The following is a 17344-nucleotide window of genomic DNA, read 5'->3' as shown; positions in this document are numbered from 1 at the left end:
CATGGTTAATGATGACTATAGTACTGGTCGGTATCACCACATGGTTAATGATGACTATAGGTACTGGTCGGTATCACCACATGGTTAATGATGACTATAGGTACTGGTCGGTATCACCACATGGTTAATGATGACTATAGGTACTGGTCGGTATCACCACATGGTTAATGATGACTATAGGTACTGGTCGGTATCACCACATGGTTAATGATGACTATAGGTACTGGTCGGTATCACCACATGGTTAATGATGACTATAGGTACTGGTCGGTATCACCACATGGTTAATGATGACTATAGGTACTGGTCGGTATCACCACATGGTTAATGATGACTATAGGTACTGGTCGGTATCACCACATGGTTAATGATGACTATAGGTACTGGTCGGTATCACCACATGGTTAATGATGACTATAGTACTGGTCGGTATCACCACATGGTTAATGATGACTATAGGTACTGGTCGGTATCACCACATGGTTAATGATGACTATAGGTACTGGTCGGTATCACCACATGGTTAATGATGACTATAGGTACTGGTCGGTATCACCACATGGTTAATGATGACTATAGGTACTGGTCGGTATCACCACATGGTTAATGATGACTATAGGTACTGGTCGGTATCACCACATGGTTAATGATGACTATAGTACTGGTCGGTATCACCACATGGTTAATGATGACTATAGGTACTGGTCGGTATCACCACATGGTTAATGATGACTATAGGTACTGGTCGGTATCACCACATGGTTAATGACTATAGGTACTGGTCGGTATCACCACATGGTTAATGATGACTATAGGTACTGGTCGGTATCACCACATGGTTAATGACTATAGGTACTGGTCGGTATCACCACATGGTTAATGATGACTATAGGTACTGGTCGGTATCACCACATGGTTAATGATGACTATAGGTACTGGTCGGTATCACCACATGGTTAATGATGACTATAGGTACTGGTCGGTATCACCACATGGTTAATGATGACTATAGGTACTGGTCGGTATCACCACATGGTTAATGATGACTATAGGTACTGGTCGGTATCACCACATGGTTAATGATGACTATAGGTACTGGTCGGTATCACCACATGGTTAATGATGACTATAGGTACTGGTCGGTATCACCACATGGTTAATGATGACTATAGGTACTGGTCGGTATCACCACATGGTTAATGATGACTATAGGTACTGGTCGGTATCACCACATGGTTAATGATGACTATAGGTACTGGTCGGTATCACCACATGGTTAATGATGACTATAGGTACTGGTCGGTATCACCACATGGTTAATGATGACTATAGGTACTGGTCGGTATCACCACATGGTTAATGATGACTATAGGTACTGGTCGGTATCACCACATGGTTAATGATGACTATAGGTACTGGTCGGTATCACCACATGGTTAATGATGACTATAGGTACTGGTCGGTATCACCACATGGTTAATGATGACTATAGGTACTGGTCGGTATCACCACATGGTTAATGATACAGGTACTGGTCGGTATCACCACATGGTTAATGATGACTATAGGTACTGGTCGGTATCACCACATGGTTAATGATGACTATAGGTACTGGTCGGTATCACCACATGGTTAATGATGACTATAGGTACTGGTCGGTATCACCACATGGTTAATGATGACTATAGGTACTGGTCGGTATCACCACATGGTTAATGATGACTATAGGTACTGGTCGGTATCACCACATGGTTAATGATGACTATAGGTACTGGTCGGTATCACCACATGGTTAATGATGACTATAGGTACTGGTCGGTATCACCACATGGTTAATGATGACTATAGGTACTGGTCGGTATCACCACATGGTTAATGATGACTATAGTACTGGTCGGTATCACCACATGGTTAATGATGACTATAGGTACTGGTCGGTATCACCACATGGTTAATGACTATAGGTACTGGTCGGTATCACCACATGGTTAATGATGACTATAGGTACTGGTCGGTATCACCACATGGTTAATGATGACTATAGTACTGGTCGGTATCACCACATGGTTAATGATGACTATAGGTACTGGTCGGTATCACCACATGGTTAATGATGACTATAGGTACTGGTCGGTATCACCACATGGTTAATGATGACTATAGGTACTGGTCGGTATCACCACATGGTTAATGATGACTATAGGTACTGGTCGGTATCACCACATGGTTAATGATGACTATAGGTACTGGTCGGTATCACCACATGGTTAATGATGACTATAGTACTGGTCGGTATCACCACATGGTTAATGATGACTATAGGTACTGGTCGGTATCACCACATGGTTAATGATGACTATAGTACTGGTCGGTATCACCACATGGTTAATGATGACTATAGGTACTGGTCGGTATCACCACATGGTTAATGATGACTATAGTACTGGTCGGTATCACCACATGGTTAATGATGACTATAGGTACTGGTCGGTATCACCACATGGTTAATGATGACTATAGTACTGGTCGGTATCACCACATGGTTAATGATGACTATAGGTACTGGTCGGTATCACCACATGGTTAATGATGACTATAGGTACTGGTCGGTATCACCACATGGTTAATGACTATAGGTACTGGTCGGTATCACCACATGGTTAATGATGACTATAGGTACTGGTCGGTATCACCACATGGTTAATGATGACTATAGGTACTGGTCGGTATCACCACATGGTTAATGATGACTATAGGTACTGGTCGGTATCACCACATGGTTAATGATGACTATAGGTACTGGTCGGTATCACCACATGGTTAATGATGACTATAGTACTGGTCGGTATCACCACATGGTTAATGATGACTATAGTACTGGTCGGTATCACCACATGGTTAATGATGACTATAGGTACTGGTCGGTATCACCACATGGTTAATGATGACTATAGGTACTGGTCGGTATCACCACATGGTTAATGATGACTATAGGTACTGGTCGGTATCACCACATGGTTAATGATGACTATAGGTACTGGTCGGTATCACCACATGGTTAATGATGACTATAGGTACTGGTCGGTATCACCACATGGTTAATGATGACTATAGGTACTGGTCGGTATCACCACATGGTTAATGATGACTATAGGTACTGGTCGGTATCACCACATGGTTAATGATGACTATAGGTACTGGTCGGTTAATGATGACTATAGGTACTGGTCGGTATCACCACATGGTTAATGATGACTATAGTACTGGTCGGTATCACCACATGGTTAATGATGACTATAGGTACTGGTCGGTATCACCACATGGTTAATGATGACTATAGGTACTGGTCGGTATCACCACATGGTTAATGATGACTATAGTACTGGTCGGTATCACCACATGGTTAATGATGACTATAGTACTGGTCGGTATCACCACATGGTTAATGATGACTATAGGTACTGGTCGGTATCACCACATGGTTAATGATGACTATAGGTACTGGTCGGTATCACCACATGGTTAATGATGACTATAGGTACTGGTCGGTATCACCACATGGTTAATGATGACTATAGGTACTGGTCGGTATCACCACATGGTTAATGATGACTATAGTACTGGTCGGTATCACCACATGGTTAATGAGTATAGGTACTGGTCGGTATCACCACATGGTTAATGATGACTATAGGTACTGGTCGGTATCACCACATGGTTAATGATGACTATAGGTACTGGTCGGTATCACCACATGGTTAATGATGACTATAGGTACTGGTCGGTATCACCACATGGTTAATGATGACTATAGGTACTGGTCGGTATCACCACATGGTTAATGATGACTATAGGTACTGGTCGGTATCACCACATGGTTAATGATGACTATAGGTACTGGTCGGTATCACCACATGGTTAATGATGACTATAGGTACTGGTCGGTATCACCACATGGTTAATGATGACTATAGGTACTGGTCGGTATCACCACATGGTTAATGATGACTATAGGTACTGGTCGGTATCACCACATGGTTAATGATGACTATAGTACTGGTCGGTATCACCACATGGTTAATGATGACTATAGGTACTGGTCGGTATCACCACATGGTTAATGACTATAGGTACTGGTCGGTATCACCACATGGTTAATGATGACTATAGGTACTGGTCGGTATCACCACATGGTTAATGATGACTATAGGTACTGGTCGGTATCACCACATGGTTAATGATGACTATAGGTACTGGTCGGTATCACCACATGGTTAATGATGACTATAGGTACTGGTCGGTATCACCACATGGTTAATGATGACTATAGGTACTGGTCGGTATCACCACATGGTTAATGATGACTATAGTACTGGTCGGTATCACCACATGGTTAATGATGACTATAGGTACTGGTCGGTATCACCACATGGTTAATGATGACTATAGTACTGGTCGGTATCACCACATGGTTAATGATGACTATAGGTACTGGTCGGTATCACCACATGGTTAATGATGACTATAGTACTGGTCGGTATCACCACATGGTTAATGATGACTATAGGTACTGGTCGGTATCACCACATGGTTAATGATGACTATAGTACTGGTCGGTATCACCACATGGTTAATGATGACTATAGGTACTGGTCGGTATCACCACATGGTTAATGATGACTATAGTACTGGTCGGTATCACCACATGGTTAATGATGACTATAGTACTGGTCGGTATCACCACATGGTTAATGATGACTATAGGTACTGGTCGGTATCACCACATGGTTAATGATGACTATAGGTACTGGTCGGTATCACCACATGGTTAATGATGACTATAGGTACTGGTCGGTATCACCACATGGTTAATGATGACTATAGGTACTGGTCGGTATCACCACATGGTTAATGATGACTATAGTACTGGTCGGTATCACCACATGGTTAATGATGACTATAGGTACTGGTCGGTATCACCACATGGTTAATGATGACTATAGGTACTGGTCGGTATCACCACATGGTTAATGATGACTATAGGTACTGGTCGGTATCACCACATGGTTAATGATGACTATAGGTACTGGTCGGTATCACCACATGGTTAATGATGACTATAGGTACTGGTCGGTATCACCACATGGTTAATGATGACTATAGGTACTGGTCGGTATCACCACATGGTTAATGATGACTATAGGTACTGGTCGGTATCACCACATGGTTAATGATGACTATAGGTACTGGTCGGTATCACCACATGGTTAATGATGACTATAGGTACTGGTCGGTATCACCACATGGTTAATGATGACTATAGGTACTGGTCGGTATCACCACATGGTTAATGATGACTATAGGTACTGGTCGGTATCACCACATGGTTAATGATGACTATAGTACTGGTCGGTATCACCACATGGTTAATGATGACTATAGGTACTGGTCGGTATCACCACATGGTTAATGATGACTATAGTACTGGTCGGTATCACCACATGGTTAATGATGACTATAGGTACTGGTCGGTATCACCACATGGTTAATGATGACTATAGTACTGGTCGGTATCACCACATGGTTAATGATGACTATAGGTACTGGTCGGTATCACCACATGGTTAATGATGACTATAGTACTGGTCGGTATCACCACATGGTTAATGATGACTATAGGTACTGGTCGGTATCACCACATGGTTAATGATGACTATAGGTACTGGTCGGTATCACCACATGGTTAATGATGACTATAGTACTGGTCGGTATCACCACATGGTTAATGATGACTATAGGTACTGGTCGGTATCACCACATGGTTAATGATGACTATAGGTACTGGTCGGTATCACCACATGGTTAATGATGACTATAGGTACTGGTCGGTATCACCACATGGTTAATGATGACTATAGGTACTGGTCGGTATCACCACATGGTTAATGATGACTATAGGTACTGGTCGGTATCACCACATGGTTAATGATGACTATAGGTACTGGTCGGTATCACCACATGGTTAATGATGACTATAGTACTGGTCGGTATCACCACATGGTTAATGATGACTATAGGTACTGGTCGGTATCACCACATGGTTAATGATGACTATAGTACTGGTCGGTATCACCACATGGTTAATGATGACTATAGGTACTGGTCGGTATCACCACATGGTTAATGATGACTATAGTACTGGTCGGTATCACCACATGGTTAATGATGACTATAGGTACTGGTCGGTATCACCACATGGTTAATGATGACTATAGTACTGGTCGGTATCACCACATGGTTAATGATGACTATAGGTACTGGTCGGTATCACCACATGGTTAATGATGACTATAGGTACTGGTCGGTATCACCACATGGTTAATGACTATAGGTACTGGTCGGTATCACCACATGGTTAATGATGACTATAGGTACTGGTCGGTATCACCACATGGTTAATGACTATAGGTACTGGTCGGTATCACCACATGGTTAATGATGACTATAGGTACTGGTCGGTATCACCACATGGTTAATGATGACTATAGGTACTGGTCGGTATCACCACATGGTTAATGATGACTATAGGTACTGGTCGGTATCACCACATGGTTAATGATGACTATAGGTACTGGTCGGTATCACCACATGGTTAATGATGACTATAGTACTGGTCGGTATCACCACATGGTTAATGATGACTATAGGTACTGGTCGGTATCACCACATGGTTAATGATGACTATAGGTACTGGTCGGTATCACCACATGGTTAATGATGACTATAGGTACTGGTCGGTATCACCACATGGTTAATGATGACTATAGGTACTGGTCGGTATCACCACATGGTTAATGATGACTATAGGTACTGGTCGGTATCACCACATGGTTAATGATGACTATAGGTACTGGTCGGTATCACCACATGGTTAATGATGACTATAGGTACTGGTCGGTATCACCACATGGTTAATGATGACTATAGGTACTGGTCGGTATCACCACATGGTTAATGATGACTATAGGTACTGGTCGGTATCACCACATGGTTAATGATGACTATAGGTACTGGTCGGTATCACCACATGGTTAATGATGACTATAGGTACTGGTCGGTATCACCACATGGTTAATGAGTATAGGTACTGGTCGGTATCACCACATGGTTAATGATGACTATAGGTACTGGTCGGTATCACCACATGGTTAATGATGACTATAGGTACTGGTCGGTATCACCACATGGTTAATGATGACTATAGGTACTGGTCGGTATCACCACATGGTTAATGATGACTATAGGTACTGGTCGGTATCACCACATGGTTAATGATGACTATAGGTACTGGTCGGTATCACCACATGGTTAATGATGACTATAGGTACTGGTCGGTATCACCACATGGTTAATGATGACTATAGGTACTGGTCGGTATCACCACATGGTTAATGATGACTATAGGTACTGGTCGGTATCACCACATGGTTAATGATGACTATAGTACTGGTCGGTATCACCACATGGTTAATGATGACTATAGGTACTGGTCGGTATCACCACATGGTTAATGACTATAGGTACTGGTCGGTATCACCACATGGTTAATGATGACTATAGGTACTGGTCGGTATCACCACATGGTTAATGATGACTATTTACTGGTCGGTATCACCACATGGTTAATGATGACTATAGGTACTGGTCGGTATCACCACATGGTTAATGATGACTATAGGTACTGGTCGGTATCACCACATGGTTAATGATGACTATAGGTACTGGTCGGTATCACCACATGGTTAATGATGACTATAGGTACTGGTCGGTATCACCACATGGTTAATGATGACTATAGGTACTGGTCGGTATCACCACATGGTTAATGATGACTATAGTACTGGTCGGTATCACCACATGGTTAATGATGACTATAGGTACTGGTCGGTATCACCACATGGTTAATGATGACTATAGTACTGGTCGGTATCACCACATGGTTAATGATGACTATAGGTACTGGTCGGTATCACCACATGGTAAATGATGACTATAGTACTGGTCGGTATCACCACATGGTTAATGATGACTATAGGTACTGGTCGGTATCACCACATGGTTAATGATGACTATAGTACTGGTCGGTATCACCACATGGTTAATGATGACTATAGGTACTGGTCGGTATCACCACATGGTTAATGATGACTATAGGTACTGGTCGGTATCACCACATGGTTAATGACTACAGGTACTGGTCGGTATCACCACATGGTTAATGATGACTATAGGTACTGGTCGGTATCACCACATGGTTAATGATGACTATAGGTACTGGTCGGTATCACCACATGGTTAATGATGACTATAGGTACTGGTCGGTATCACCACATGGTTAATGATGACTATAGGTACTGGTCGGTATCACCACATGGTTAATGATGACTATAGTACTGGTCGGTATCACCACATGGTAATGATGACTATAGTACTGGTCGGTATCACCACATGGTTAATGATGACTATAGGTACTGGTCGGTATCACCACATGGTTAATGATGACTATAGGTACTGGTCGGTATCACCACATGGTTAATGATGACTATAGGTACTGGTCGGTATCACCACATGGTTAATGATGACTATAGGTACTGGTCGGTATCACCACATGGTTAATGATGACTATAGGTACTGGTCGGTATCACCACATGGTTAATGATGACTATAGGTACTGGTCGGTATCACCACATGGTTAATGATGACTATAGGTACTGGTCGGTATCACCACATGGTTAATGATGACTATAGGTACTGGTCGGTTAATGATGACTATAGGTACTGGTCGGTATCACCACATGGTAAATGATGACTATAGTACTGGTCGGTATCACCACATGGTTAATGATGACTATAGGTACTGGTCGGTATCACCACATGGTTAATGATGACTATAGGTACTGGTCGGTATCACCACATGGTAATGATGACTATAGTACTGGTCGGTATCACCACATGGTTAATGATGACTATAGTACTGGTCGGTATCACCACATGGTTAATGATGACTATAGGTACTGGTCGGTATCACCACATGGTTAATGATGACTATAGGTACTGGTCGGTATCACCACATGGTTAATGATGACTATAGGTACTGGTCGGTATCACCACATGGTTAATGATGACTATAGGTACTGGTCGGTATCACCACATGGTTAATGATGACTATAGTACTGGTCGGTATCACCACATGGTTAATGAGTACAGGTACTGGTCGGTATCACCACATGGTTAATGATGACTATAGGTACTGGTCGGTATCACCACATGGTTAATGATGACTATAGGTACTGGTCGGTATCACCACATGGTTAATGATGACTATAGGTACTGGTCGGTATCACCACATGGTTAATGATGACTATAGGTACTGGTCGGTATCACCACATGGTTAATGATGACTATAGGTACTGGTCGGTATCACCACATGGTTAATGATGACTATAGGTACTGGTCGGTATCACCACATGGTTAATGATGACTATAGGTACTGGTCGGTATCACCACATGGTTAATGATGACTATAGGTACTGGTCGGTATCACCACATGGTTAATGATGACTATAGTACTGGTCGGTATCACCACATGGTTAATGATGACTATAGGTACTGGTCGGTATCACCACATGGTTAATGACTATAGGTACTGGTCGGTATCACCACATGGTTAATGATGACTATAGGTACTGGTCGGTATCACCACATGGTTAATGATGACTATAGGTACTGGTCGGTATCACCACATGGTTAATGATGACTATAGGTACTGGTCGGTATCACCACATGGTTAATGATGACTATAGGTACTGGTCGGTATCACCACATGGTTAATGATGACTATAGGTACTGGTCGGTATCACCACATGGTTAATGATGACTATAGTACTGGTCGGTATCACCACATGGTTAATGATGACTATAGGTACTGGTCGGTATCACCACATGGTTAATGATGACTATAGTACTGGTCGGTATCACCACATGGTTAATGATGACTATAGGTACTGGTCGGTATCACCACATGGTAATGATGACTATAGTACTGGTCGGTATCACCACATGGTTAATGATGACTATAGGTACTGGTCGGTATCACCACATGGTTAATGATGACTATAGTACTGGTCGGTATCACCACATGGTTAATGATGACTATAGTACTGGTCGGTATCACCACATGGTTAATGATGACTATAGGTACTGGTCGGTATCACCACATGGTTAATGATGACTATAGGTACTGGTCGGTATCACCACATGGTTAATGATGACTATAGGTACTGGTCGGTATCACCACATGGTTAATGATGACTATAGTACTGGTCGGTATCACCACATGGTTAATGATGACTATAGTACTGGTCGGTATCACCACATGGTTAATGATGACTATAGGTACTGGTCGGTATCACCACATGGTTAATGATGACTATAGGTACTGGTCGGTATCACCACATGGTTAATGATGACTATAGGTACTGGTCGGTATCACCACATGGTTAATGATGACTATAGGTACTGGTCGGTATCACCACATGGTTAATGATGACTATAGGTACTGGTCGGTATCACCACATGGTTAATGATGACTATAGTACTGGTCGGTATCACCACATGGTTAATGATGACTATAGGTACTGGTCGGTATCACCACATGGTTAATGATGACTATAGTACTGGTCGGTATCACCACATGGTTAATGATGACTATAGGTACTGGTCGGTATCACCACATGGTAATGATGACTATAGTACTGGTCGGTATCACCACATGGTTAATGATGACTATAGGTACTGGTCGGTATCACCACATGGTTAATGATGACTATAGTACTGGTCGGTATCACCACATGGTTAATGATGACTATAGGTACTGGTCGGTATCACCACATGGTTAATGATGACTATAGGTACTGGTCGGTATCACCACATGGTTAATGACTACAGGTACTGGTCGGTATCACCACATGGTTAATGATGACTATAGGTACTGGTCGGTATCACCACATGGTTAATGATGACTATAGGTACTGGTCGGTATCACCACATGGTTAATGATGACTATAGGTACTGGTCGGTATCACCACATGGTTAATGATGACTATAGTACTGGTCGGTATCACCACATGGTAAATGATGACTATAGTACTGGTCGGTATCACCACATGGTTAATGATGACTATAGGTACTGGTCGGTATCACCACATGGTTAATGATGACTATAGGTACTGGTCGGTATCACCACATGGTTAATGATGACTATAGGTACTGGTCGGTATCACCACATGGTTAATGATGACTATAGGTACTGGTCGGTATCACCACATGGTTAATGATGACTATAGGTACTGGTCGGTATCACCACATGGTTAATGATGACTATAGGTACTGGTCGGTATCACCACATGGTTAATGATGACTATAGGTACTGGTCGGTATCACCACATGGTTAATGATGACTATAGGTACTGGTCGGTTAATGATGACTATAGGTACTGGTCGGTATCACCACATGGTAAATGATGACTATAGTACTGGTCGGTATCACCACATGGTTAATGATGACTATAGGTACTGGTCGGTATCACCACATGGTTAATGATGACTATAGGTACTGGTCGGTATCACCACATGGTAATGATGACTATAGTACTGGTCGGTATCACCACATGGTTAATGATGACTATAGTACTGGTCGGTATCACCACATGGTTAATGATGACTATAGGTACTGGTCGGTATCACCACATGGTTAATGATGACTATAGGTACTGGTCGGTATCACCACATGGTTAATGATGACTATAGGTACTGGTCGGTATCACCACATGGTTAATGATGACTATAGGTACTGGTCGGTATCACCACATGGTTAATGATGACTATAGTACTGGTCGGTATCACCACATGGTTAATGAGTACAGGTACTGGTCGGTATCACCACATGGTTAATGATGACTATAGGTACTGGTCGGTATCACCACATGGTTAATGATGACTATAGGTACTGGTCGGTATCACCACATGGTTAATGATGACTATAGGTACTGGTCGGTATCACCACATGGTTAATGATGACTATAGGTACTGGTCGGTATCACCACATGGTTAATGATGACTATAGGTACTGGTCGGTATCACCACATGGTTAATGATGACTATAGGTACTGGTCGGTATCACCACATGGTTAATGATGACTATAGGTACTGGTCGGTATCACCACATGGTTAATGATGACTATAGGTACTGGTCGGTATCACCACATGGTTAATGATGACTATAGGTACTGGTCGGTATCACCACATGGTTAATGATGACTATAGGTACTGGTCGGTATCACCACATGGTTAATGACTACAGGTACTGGTCGGTATCACCACATGGTTAATGATGACTATAGGTACTGGTCGGTATCACCACATGGTTAATGATGACTATAGGTACTGGTCGGTATCACCACATGGTTAATGATGACTATAGGTACTGGTCGGTATCACCACATGGTTAATGATGACTATAGGTACTGGTCGGTATCACCACATGGTTAATGATGACTATAGGTACTGGTCGGTATCACCACATGGTTAATGATGAATATAGTACTGGTCGGTATCACCACATGGTTAATGATGACTATAGGTACTGGTCGGTATCACCACATGGTTAATGATGACTATAGTACTGGTCGGTATCACCACATGGTTAATGATGACTATAGGTACTGGTCGGTATCACCACATGGTAAATGATGACTATAGTACTGGTCGGTATCACCACATGGTTAATGATGACTATAGGTACTGGTCGGTATCACCACATGGTTAATGATGACTATAGTACTGGTCGGTATCACCACATGGTTAATGATGACTATAGTACTGGTCGGTATCACCACATGGTTAATGATGACTATAGGTACTGGTCGGTATCACCACATGGTTAATGATGACTATAGGTACTGGTCGGTATCACCACATGGTTAATGATGACTATAGGTACTGGTCGGTATCACCACATGGTTAATGATGACTATAGTACTGGTCGGTATCACCACATGGTTAATGATGACTATAGTACTGGTCGGTATCACCACATGGTTAATGATGACTATAGGTACTGGTCGGTATCACCACATGGTTAATGATGACTATAGGTACTGGTCGGTATCACCACATGGTTAATGATGACTATAGGTACTGGTCGGTATCACCACATGGTTAATGATGACTATAGCTACTGGTCGGTATCACCACATGGTTAATGATGACTATAGGTACTGGTCGGTATCACCACATGGTTAATGATGACTATAGTACTGGTCGGTATCACCACATGGTTAATGATGACTATAGGTACTGGTCGGTATCACCACATGGTTAATGATGACTATAGTACTGGTCGGTATCACCACATGGTTAATGATGACTATAGGTACTGGTCGGTATCACCACATGGTAATGATGACTATAGTACTGGTCGGTATCACCACATGGTTAATGATGACTATAGGTACTGGTCGGTATCACCACATGGTAATGATGACTATAGTACTGGTCGGTATCACCACATGGTTAATGATGACTATAGGTACTGGTCGGTATCACCACATGGTTAATGATGACTATAGGTACTGGTCGGTATCACCACATGGTTAATGACTATAGGTACTGGTCGGTATCACCACATGGTTAATGATGACTATAGGTACTGGTCGGTATCACCACATGGTTAATGATGACTATAGGTACTGGTCGGTATCACCACATGGTTAATGATGACTATAGGTACTGGTCGGTATCACCACATGGTTAATGATGACTATAGGTACTGGTCGGTATCACCACATGGTTAATGATGACTATAGTACTGGTCGGTATCACCACATGGTAAATGATGACTATAGTACTGGTCGGTATCACCACATGGTTAATGATGACTATAGGTACTGGTCGGTATCACCACATGGTTAATGATGACTATAGGTACTGGTCGGTATCACCACATGGTTAATGATGACTATAGGTACTGGTCGGTATCACCACATGGTTAATGATGACTATAGGTACTGGTCGGTATCACCACATGGTTAATGATGACTATAGGTACTGGTCGGTATCACCACATGGTTAATGATGACTATAGGTACTGGTCGGTATCACCACATGGTTAATGATGACTATAGGTACTGGTCGGTATCACCACATGGTTAATGATGACTATAGGTACTGGTCGGTTAATGATGACTATAGGTACTGGTCGGTATCACCACATGGTTAATGATGACTATAGGTACTGGTCGGTATCACCACATGGTTAATGATGACTATAGTACTGGTCGGTATCACCACATGGTTAATGATGACTATAGTACTGGTCGGTATCACCACATGGTTAATGATGACTATAGGTACTGGTCGGTATCACCACATGGTTAATGATGACTATAGGTACTGGTCGGTATCACCACATGGTTAATGATGACTATAGGTACTGGTCGGTATCACCACATGGTTAATGATGACTATAGGTACTGGTCGGTATCACCACATGGTTAATGATGACTATAGTACTGGTCGGTATCACCACATGGTTAATGAGTATAGGTACTGGTCGGTATCACCACATGGTTAATGATGACTATAGGTACTGGTCGGTATCACCACATGGTTAATGATGACTATAGGTACTGGTCGGTATCACCACATGGTTAATGATGACTATAGGTACTGGTCGGTATCACCACATGGTTAATGATGACTATAGGTACTGGTCGGTATCACCACATGGTTAATGATGACTATAGGTACTGGTCGGTATCACCACATGGTTAATGATGACTATAGGTACTGGTCGGTATCACCACATGGTTAATGATGACTATAGGTACTGGTCGGTATCACCACATGGTTAATGATGACTATAGGTACTGGTCGGTATCACCACATGGTTAATGATGACTATAGGTACTGGTCGGTATCACCACATGGTTAATGATGACTATAGTACTGGTCGGTATCACCACATGGTTAATGATGACTATAGGTACTGGTCGGTATCACCACATGGTTAATGACTATAGGTACTGGTCGGTATCACCACATGGTTAATGATGACTATAGGTACTGGTCGGTATCACCACATGGTTAATGATGACTATAGGTACTGGTCGGTATCACCACATGGTTAATGATGACTATAGGTACTGGTCGGTATCACCACATGGTTAATGATGACTATAGGTACTGGTCGGTATCACCACATGGTTAATGATGACTATAGGTACTGGTCGGTATCACCACATGGTTAATGATGACTATAGTACTGGTCGGTATCACCACATGGTTAATGATGACTATAGGTACTGGTCGGTATCACCACATGGTTAATGATGACTATAGTACTGGTCGGTATCACCACATGGTTAATGATGACTATAGGTACTGGTCGGTATCACCACATGGTTAATGATGACTATAGTACTGGTCGGTATCACCACATGGTTAATGATGACTATAGGTACTGGTCGGTATCACCACATGGTAATGATGACTATAGTACTGGTCGGTATCACCACATGGTTAATGATGACTATAGTACTGGTCGGTATCACCACATGGTTAATGATGACTATAGGTACTGGTCGGTATCACCACATGGTTAATGATGACTATAGGTACTGGTCGGTATCACCACATGGTTAATGATGACTATAGGTACTGGTCGGTATCACCACATGGTTAATGATGACTATAGTACTGGTCGGTATCACCACATGGTTAATGATGACTATAGTACTGGTCGGTATCACCACATGGTTAATGATGACTATAGGTACTGGTCGGTATCACCACATGGTTAATGATGACTATAGGTACTGGTCGGTATCACCACATGGTTAATGATGACTATAGTACTGGTCGGTATCACCACATGGTTAATGATGACTATAGTACTGGTCGGTATCACCACATGGTTAATGATGACTATAGGTACTGGTCGGTATCACCACATGGTTAATGATGACTATAGGTACTGGTCGGTATCACCACATGGTTAATGATGACTATAGGTACTGGTCGGTATCACCACATGGTTAATGATGACTATAGTACTGGTCGGTATCACCACATGGTTAATGATGACTATAGGTACTGGTCGGTATCACCACATGGTTAATGATGACTATAGGTACTGGTCGGTATCACCACATGGTTAATGATGACTATAGGTACTGGTCGGTATCACCACATGGTTAATGATGACTATAGGTACTGGTCGGTATCACCACATGGTTAATGATGACTATAGTACTGGTCGGTATCACCACATGGTTAATGATGTACTAGGTACTGGTCGGTATCACCACATGGTTAATGATGACTATAGGTACTGGTCGGTATCACCACATGGTTAATGATGACTATAGGTACTGGTCGGTATCACCACATGGTTAATGATGACTATAGGTACTGGTCGGTATCACCACATGGTTAATGATGACTATAGGTACTGGTCGGTATCACCACATGGTTAATGATGACTATAGGTACTGGTCGGTATCACCACATGGTTAATGATGACTATAGGTACTGGTCGGTATCACCACATGGTTAATGATGACTATAGGTACTGGTCGGTATCTGGTCGGTATCACCACATGGTTAATGATGACTATAGGTACTGGTCGGTATCACCACATGGTTAATGATGACTATAGTACTGGTCGGTATCACCACATGGTTAATGATGACTATAGGTACTGGTCGGTATCACCACATGGTTAATGACTATAGGTACTGGTCGGTATCACCACATGGTTAATGATGACTATAGGTACTGGTCGGTATCACCACATGGTTAATGATGACTATAGGTACTGGTCGGTATCACCACATGGTTAATGATGACTATAGGTACTGGTCGGTATCACCACATGGTTAATGATGACTATAGGTACTGGTCGGTATCACCACATGGTTAATGATGACTATAGGTACTGGTCGGTATCACCACATGGTTAATGATGACTATAGTACTGGTCGGTATCACCACATGGTTAATGATGACTATAGGTACTGGTCGGTATCACCACATGGTTAATGATGACTATAGTACTGGTCGGTATCACCACATGGTTAATGATGACTATAGGTACTGGTCGGTATCACCACATGGTAAATGATGACTATAGTACTGGTCGGTATCACCACATGGTTAATGATGACTATAGGTACTGGTCGGTATCACCACATGGTAATGATGACTATAGTACTGGTCGGTATC

Source organism: Oncorhynchus mykiss, unplaced genomic scaffold (assembly GCF_013265735.2).
Source record: "Oncorhynchus mykiss isolate Arlee unplaced genomic scaffold, USDA_OmykA_1.1 un_scaffold_480, whole genome shotgun sequence".
NCBI lineage: Eukaryota > Metazoa > Chordata > Actinopteri > Salmoniformes > Salmonidae > Oncorhynchus > Oncorhynchus mykiss.
The sequence above is the reverse complement of the archived record's forward strand: the minus strand, read 5'-3'. Positions refer to the sequence as shown.